Source organism: Eulemur rufifrons, chromosome 17, assembly GCF_041146395.1.
Source record: "Eulemur rufifrons isolate Redbay chromosome 17, OSU_ERuf_1, whole genome shotgun sequence".
In the NCBI taxonomy this organism is placed as follows: domain Eukaryota; kingdom Metazoa; phylum Chordata; class Mammalia; order Primates; family Lemuridae; genus Eulemur; species Eulemur rufifrons.
Genome location: NC_090999.1, coordinates 22,950,561 through 22,959,381, shown reverse-complemented (window position 1 = coordinate 22,959,381; position 8,821 = coordinate 22,950,561). Strand labels below are relative to the sequence as shown.

The 8,821-nt window shown below is 42.1% G+C and overlaps 1 long non-coding RNA gene across 1 annotated transcript; it reads left to right on the top strand.

Moving 5' to 3' along the window:
* The first annotated feature begins 244 nt into the window (after positions 1-244).
* LOC138398287 (uncharacterized) lies at positions 245-7,619 on the top strand. The gene is made up of 3 exons (XR_011235943.1): positions 245-409; positions 1,362-1,782; positions 7,367-7,619. It is a non-coding gene; the product is annotated as an uncharacterized lncRNA (long non-coding RNA).
* The last annotated feature ends 1,202 nt before the right edge of the window (positions 7,620-8,821 follow it).

The window sequence follows — 8,821 nt, the reverse complement described above, 5'->3', positions numbered from 1 at the left end:
TTGCTATTCTCACGTGCAGCCAGGGTTGAGAATGACTGAACCACGTGGCTCCCATGCTAGTGAGGAGGAGATCTTTAGCATCCAAATCAGCTGCCTGTAATGAGCTAACAGTGGCTTTAATAAAATAGGAGTTTGTTTTCCTCATATTTTGAAAAGCTTCTGAATTTGGATCAGTGGCTCAAAAATGTCAGAGCTGAAGCCTTTGTGATTCTCTTGATTTTTCCACTCTTTGGTATAGGATGGCTTACCCCCTACAGCAGCAAGTCTGTATCCCAGCAAGAGGAAGGGAAAGAGTGGACAGCCACAGACGTCTGTCTGCCCCTCTTCAGGAGATTTTCTGGAAGCCCTCCCCAATATCTTCATTTAATTGCCAAACTGTTTCATATGGCCACTCCCATCTGAAAGGAAGGTAAGGAAATGTGGATTTTTCTGTGTGTACATTGTATACCAAATAAAGTTGGGGTTCTATTACAGGAAAAGGGGAGATGAATATTGGGTTTATCTGTTGCTGTAAAACAAATCACATCAAAACTCAATGGCTTAAAACAATAACATATTATAATTTATTATTTGTTATAGTTCTGTGGGTTGACCAGATGGTTCTTCTACTTAGCTGGAATATTAGGATGACACTGACAGCATTTTTAAAATTATTTAAGCTGAAAGATCCCTGGAAAGAAAAGTTGGGTTAGATGACTCTGTGTGTTTATGTCTAGATTCTAGCCATTCATTTTGCCCCATCTCCCCTTTTTAGAGTTTTTTTTTTTTTTTTTGTGGACAATACATCAACATTACACACACACATACAGTATTAGGGAAGACCAGCAGGAGGGGGTCTTGTGAAAGGTAGTAGTCTGGGGCAGTCATACTCAATGCCCTTTGTTGATTTGCAAGCAGGGTGAGGATATTCAGTTATTGTTAACATGTGCTGAGGAGTCTGTGTTATATGCTGAATTGTGCACCCCTCCCCCAATGCATATGTTGAATCCCTAAACCTCAGAATGTGGCTGTATTTGGAGATAAGGCCTTTAAAGAGGAAATTAAGGTAAAAAGAGGTCATTAGATTGGGCTGTAATACAATCTGACTGGTATTTTTATAAAAGAGGAGATTGGGACACACAAAAGGTCAACATGGGTACGTGTGCACCAAAAGATTGTCATATAAAGAGGCAGCAAGAGGGGATCACATGTAAGCCAAGGAGGGAGGCCCCCAAGGACACCAACCCTGCTGGCTCCTTAGTCTTGGACTTGTAGCCTCCAGAACTGTGGGAAATCAATTTCTGTTGTTTAAGCCACCCAGTCTGTGGTATTTTGTTATGACAGCCCTAGCAAGCTAAGACAGTTCACTTTTCTCTTTTCAGGACACGCCTTCCCTCCAATACTCACCCAAAGGCTCTGCTTTATGTCACTGGATATGAAGCTTTCACTTTTCTGGGTCACAATTCATCTTCTGGATAATTGGCACAGTGGTCCAGACAGACGGAGGTGGTCTCTCCTGCCTCCTCTAGGAGGCCCGTGTGCTGCTTTGCAGCACCAAAGGGTTGGTCACGCTGGCTTCCTGGCTGTCCGCAAGATCGGTCCTGGGCCCGAGCGAGATCCATAAATAAGATCTTCCCCCTTTCTTTCCAAAGAATACCTCCTTGTGCTCTTCTCACCCAGGACTCCCTCAGAGGAGAAGACTGATTTTCCCCAGCTGTGCCGTGACCACTCCTCCTTGTGCCATCCACACCCCAGATGTTTACTTTCTTGGCTCTAGGGCCTGCATTGATTCCTGGGAGTGAGGTGAGTAAGACGTGGAAAGCCCAGGCCAGATAGTTCCTCACCCCAGATATAACAACTTGGGAGACATACATTTCTTACGCTGTAGTTGTGGAAGGGAATGCAGTCTTCCCACTGCAGCTAGACACAGGAAGAGCTTTTGTAGCCTTGAGAGTTATAGACAAATGCAAAGCATGCAAAAATTTCTAAATGACTGAGTACTGTTTTGATAGCATTTGCTGGACTATTTTCGTCTCGATAGAGTTTTAAATGTTAAAGTTAGTAACATGCCTTATAGAATATTATAGCCTATCTCAAATTCTAGTGTGTTTTGTTTATTTATTTAATTTTTTTTTAGAGTCAGGGTCTTGCTATGTTGCCCAGGCCAAATTCAAACTCCTGGGATCAAGCAATCCTCCTGCCTTTGCCTCCAGACAAGCTGAGACTACAGGCATTTTCCACCATGCCCAGCTTAATTTTTTTTTTTAACAATGGTACTTGAAGCCTGTGGTTTTTCAGGGTACCCCAGGGGTTTGAATTCAGAGTAAGGGCCCCTCATTCTTGCTTTAATTTTTGTGGATCCAATTCTAGTGGGAATTAAAATCCATGGCCCTGATTCCTAACCCAGTACTCTTCCTCCTCAATAAAGTACTTAAAGAATAACTACAGATACTTATAACGTTCCCACAAATATTCAGTGCCTACCCCTGTGGGAGGATTATACATAGTCACCCTGTTGAATGAACATGTGGTCATAAGTCTTGCTTTGGGCAATGATATGTAAACAGAAGTGTCACTTCCAGGTAGAAGCATTAAAATACTGTGTGTGATTCACCATGGTCTCCACCCGCACCCCACCCCCATCTTTGGAAGCAGAGTAGAGATAGGCCTCCATCAGCCTTGGATTCCTGAGTGACTACAATGTAAGAGGCCCTGCCAGCCCACATGGGAAATGTAATGTGAACGAGAGATAAACTTGGCTGTTTTAAGCTGTTAAGACTTTTAGGTTGTTTGTTACTGCAGCACAACCTAGCCTATCTTGAGGAATACAATAAAGAGATTGTTTTTAAGTCATTAAACTTTTAAAACATCTAAGTAAAAAGGTTTTTGATTTAAAATTGCATCCTGGAAGATGGTACATATTAATGTAAGGGGACAGATAATTTTAATGAAAAAGTGGTACTCACTCATTCCTTTGTCCTCAATAGCTCATGAACTGGGGATCTAATGATTTCAGTTCAAGTATCCTGGGGCAAGTCTCGGGTAGGGGCCAGCAAACTTTTTCTAAAAAGGCTAGATTGTAAATATTTTCAGATTTCAGACCATATGGCTCTGTTGCAACTACTCGGTTCTGTCATTGGACCTCAAAAGTAGCCACAGATAATGAGTAAACTAATGGGTATGACTACATTCCAGCAAAACCTTATTTATGGAAATAGGCAGCTGGCCTATCATTTGCCTACTCCTGGTCTGGGGCATAGACACCAACATCTGATCCCTCAAATCTTCAAAGTCCTGCCAACCACTCTTAAGGAACTAAATCAGGTTGTCAAACATATTCATGTGTTCGTTCACTCATTCAACAATGATATTCTGTTCTAGCTAATTACATTAGGCCCTGGGGACAGAGTAGGAAACAAAACTGACAAGGTGTCTTCGTCTGTTCCTGCTGCAATAATAAAATACCTTAGACTGGGTCATTTATAAACAACAGAAATTTATTTCTTATGATTCTGGAGGCTGGAAAGTCCAAGATCAAGGTGCTGGCAGATTTGGTGTCTGGTGTCAGGGCTGCTCTCTGCTTCTGAGATGGTACCTTCTTGCTGTGTCCTCAGATGGCAGAAGAAATGGAAGTGCAATAAGGGACTAGTTAGTTCCCTCAAGCCCTGTTGTAAGGGCACAAATCCCATGCATGTGGCCAGAGCCCTCATGACCTAATCTCCTTTCAAAGTCCCTACCTTCCAATACTATTGCATTGAGAATTAAAGCTTCAATATAAATTTTGGAGGGATACAAACATTCAAATTCTAACACAAGGTCATTGTTCTCATGCTATTTAGCTAAAAGTGCATACAATAAAGAAATAGACAAGATAATTTCTGATAACAGTAAGTGCTGTGAATAAAATAAAACAGTGTAATGTAATGGAGGATCAACATTAGAGCAAGTGTCATAGAAGGGCTTTCCGAAGAGGTGACATTTGAGCTGAGACTTTCAGAGCCAGCTAGTAAGCAGGACTGAGGGATTCTAGGCTCCCATTCTTCCTCCTATCTGAAACTCCTTTTCCACAATTGGAATAAACAGACTTAAAATGTAAAAGCATGGTGTAGGTCACATGTTAGTGTGAATGAGCTTTGTCTGACCCATAATCGGCCAATCCATTCATCAGTGTGAATGACCGGTTATCATACTCTGTTTGGACTGGGGAGGTGGGAGCGGAGGGCAGTGATAAGACTTACATACATACTGGTTGGAACCGTAGCTCATTAGTGGCCTCCAGTCCCTCTTTGCATTCTCAGCTCCTAACCACAGACACAGGGAGCCCACTGCAGCATCCACTGAGTGAAAGGGAAGTGAAGAGAGTTTGAGAATGGATACAAGTATCACTCTGCTGGAATGGGGGAAGGTCCGCCAAGGAGGAACTTGGCAAGAGAGGGACACTTCACAATTCTTCATCCCTTTAATGTTCTTTTCTACCCTTAGGCAGTTTTGCTTGCACAATTTACATAGAAATGTTGTTTGCTTCTTCTTCTTCTTTTTTTTTTTTTTTTTTTTTTTACAAAGTTTACTTCTGGGAATCTGTTAATGAAGATCTTACTGCCCTTATTTTCTATCTCACCCAGATAGGCACTTAGTAAGTGCTCAATAAATGCATGTCACTTGATCTCTCCACTTGGTAATTATGTTCTAGAAATAGCAGTATGTTACTGAGCTGTATTATTATTTTCTTCCCCACTATGGGCTTTTGTGCCTTACAAACATTTGTAGTTAACCAAAGAAAAGGAGAATCCAATGTAATTGTTTAGTTTTCTTCTCTGAGTGTACGAAGACTGTTGAATACATATGAAAAAACACATTCGATTAAAGGGTTTTGCTTGGAAAATAGGGAGCAAATCTTTTCCACAGGGTCTCATTCACTTTCTACAAATTTTATCACTCTGAACTGTAGGAAGAAACAGCTGCAACTGATACTTTGGTCAACCGCTAAGAAGGAGGCCAGGTTTTGGATAAAGAATTCCCGTCTTCTCTCAAATCCTTATTAGCTGGGATGAGGAGGCCTATCATTTATGGAGCAACAGGGTTTTTGAAAGTCTGAGCATTTCCTGAAACATGATGCCTCTGATGTCTTAGACTGGCTGTTCCAGAAAACAGGGATCGGTTGTATCTTCTGAGAACACTGAACACCCTACTCATTCTTAACTGTTGCAAATTAGTTATCACAGAGCCTCTGTTTCTATTGAGATCCTTTTCCAGTCACCTCCTCCTCATACATGTCATGAAGTTATCTTTCACTTTGGAAAAACTGTTTTTAGGAAACCACGCTAAGCAGTCAGAGATAAGCTACCGCAAGGTGATAACAAGGATGAAGTGTGGAGCCAGGCTCTGTGACTTCCAACCCCAGTGCCACCGTTTGCTGGCTATGGGACCCTGAGCAAGCTAAGTCGCCTATCTGGGCCTCAGTTTCTCATCTGTATAATGGGGCCAAGAAGAGTACTTGCCTCACTAGGGACTTTGTGAAAACTAAATGAGAGGATGCAAGTAAAGCAGTCAGCCCAGTGCCCGACACATGGGTAGCCCTCTGTGAGTGTCCACAGTGGTTCCAGTCTATGCTGGGTAATCAACTGCACTGCTTTTGATGAAACACCACTAGGAAGAGAGTTATGTTTCCTTTTTTCCTTTCTAAAACACAAGAGAGTTACTGAACAGAAAACACTGGCTCAAGGGCAATTTAGGAATGAGAAAAATCTCTAGACCTCATCATGCTAAACCTCTAAGTTTTATCTGTGCTTTTCTAAAGCCACTGTTAAATCATTTAGTATCTGTAGTATAATATGCAATATTTTAAAAAGCAGAGAGGTCACCAAATGGGGGATTCAGTTACATATTTACATGTAATGTGCAGAGAAAAAGCATTTGTTCTTTTTCAGGGGTTTGGTTCAATCTCCTTTTCCTATTCAAACCCAAACAGTTCACATTCCTGCATAGCTTTATGGTTATCGGTGTCTCTGTGGAAACCACCCAGGAAGTGGTATTTCCCAGCATAAGAGCTTCACATTAAATTTTCTTGGCAAGATGAGAAGAGGGTGTTTCAGTTCCATAAAACCCATAATTTTAGCATGATCATCAGATAATAAGGATAATAGCAGAGTTGTAGAACTTTAGAATTAGAAGAACATTAGATCTCATCTAGGCCAACCTCCTCATTTTACAGATGAGTAAATAAATACCTTATACTTGAACCATGTTCTACCGTCTCAAAAGGGTTTTTACATAGATTATATCATTTGTGTCCCTAACAACCCTTTGAGGTAGTGAGAGGGTAGATATTATTTATCTCCATTTTGTAGATGAAGACACTGAGGCTCTGGGAGAATAAGTGACAGACCCGAGCTGTGGAAGGAGTCAGCCAATGGGCATGTCTACAATTCAAGCTTCCAACTAGCTCAAAAATACTCCTTCCATGGCAGCTTGATGTGTCCCGGGACTTTGTGTGCCTACTGGGGACCCTCTAGACTCCAGGTCTCTCAGGCTTGATACTCAGCCACAGTTCTAGAAATGGTGAGTCTACGTACTACAGTAGAGTCATGCCTCCATTAATGATAGGGATATATACTGAAAAATGCATTGTTAGGCAATTTTGTCACTGTGTTAACATCATAGCGTGTACCTACACAAATCCAGATGGTCTATCCTACTACACACCTCAGCTATATGCTATAGCCTATTACTCCTAGGCTACACATCTGTACAGCATGTCACTGTCCTGAATACTGTAGGCAATTGTAACACAATGGTAGGTATTTGTGTACCTAAACATATCTAAGTATAGAAAAGGTAGAGTAAAAATACATATAAAAGATAAAAAATGGTACAGGGAGGCCATGAGAGGAAATCAAGTTTCCCATCCTTATAGACCCAACTCAGGTCCATGTAATAACTGCAGTGTTTATGTTTTCTTTAGATGAGGAACATAATCTCTTGTGCAGATCCTAATTCTTGCTCTCCTTCAGGAGGGTATCTCATTTCCCTTTATTTGTTTTCAAAACTTCCAAAAGTAAAAGTTACTTCTAATATTTTCTTTTCTCACATTCTTCCTCCAACACGTTGCATTATCTTCCATGGTCTAACCCAAAATAGGAAAGTTGAAGGAAATACTAGTTACTGATATAATTAAACAAACAACAGCAATTCAGAAAATTATAATGAAGTTTTCCTGGTTTTGGTGTCTTGCACCCTGGGATACTGGAAGGAATGTCAAAGGATTGCAGAGTGGGCCCAGTCCAACTGCCAGGGTCTGTGATTTAATGCTGAGACAGAGGTGGGAGGGGGGACCTCTGCCCCGCTTTGCAAAGGCAGAAGTAAACCTCTGGTTACTCTTCTTCTACAGGAAGCCTCCGTGAATAAGAAACCTCAAGAATGAAACACTTAATTATAACCAAACATGGAGCAAACAAAGGAACAAGGGCTGAGCTGGGCTGTTTCATATGAATCCTGCCTACAAAAAGAGGTAGCTTCTTCCAAATTCTGTAAGAGATCAGTGACAAGCTGGAATTTTTCATTTCTGGGCGCAGTGAGAAGTTGTATTTAAAGAGCCATCTTCATTTATGTCTTAAAAGCAAGTAAGTTCAGGCTTACCACCCTGGTGAGCTTTGAGGCTGCTGCTGAATGTTCTTGGAGCTTTTGTATTAATATAATTTCATGACTGGGGAAAAATATTTCAGTCATTTTCCTAACTCTAATAGTTTCCATCCACAACCTCAAAAGGGAAGGTAAAAAATGACAAAGAGTGTGATGAGGATATTTCTCCCGAGACTCGGTTAGCAATGCTTTGAGCAGTGCCCGCACCAGGGACGCAGGGAAGGGCTAGTGTTCACTCTTCCTCACTCTTTAACCTGGAACCTCTTTCGTGTGACCACCTGTGTGTCAGGACTCAATGCAACCTGCAGATGTAGAAAAGAGGTTTCTTTGCTTTTCGCGTAAGCTATCTAGTTCATGTGAGAAAGCAATTTGTTTCCTTGGCCCTGTAATGGTGATTCTGATAGTTACCGAGTGTCTAGTAGGAGCCAGGCACTTTACAACTATCATCCGTCTTTACAGCCCCCATCACACAGCTGTGGGGACTGAGGCGAAGGGAGTTCAAATGACTTGACCAAAACAATAGAGCTAGAATGTGGCAGAGCAAGGCTTTGCACAAAGTCCCCTCTGACTCTGAAACTTACGTTCTTTCCTTTATGCTACCCTGCCACGTAAACTCGCCAGCCGTGGTGGGACAAGGCCTTGGTACAGTGTATTCAAAATACAGAAATGAATGAGAATTTTAGAATCTTATCAGGCAAATCTTACCATAATGTCTCTAGGGAGTCTCTAAACCAGTGCAAATAAATTAAAGTTCATTATAAAAGAAAAATGAAGGCGTCGTCAGTGATGCAGTCGCTTCTGGGTAGGTTGAAACCCACTCCACAGACATCGTGCAGAGGCCCTTGATGTGGACTCTGATATACACGTTGACCTCAGAAGCTGGCGCTGTGGATCTCCAGCCTGGGGCCTCCACTATGCTCCACTCCCCGACCCGCCCTGGAGAAATGCTCAAATTGTAGCCGCACCGTGTCCATTGTTTCCATCAATGGCTTCTCTTAGTAACCACCACCCAGCCTCTTCCAGATACATATTGCTGACATGATGGAGTTTCTGGGACGTTGTCAGGAGCAGGCTGGGTATTCCTGAAGTGGAGTGCTGGGTCACAAGCAGGGCAGCCAGCAGAGAGATCACAGGAGATTCAGGCAGTCTAAGGCCTTCAGCGCAGAGCAGATTTCCATGGCCACGTGGCTGGCTCCTAAGGAAT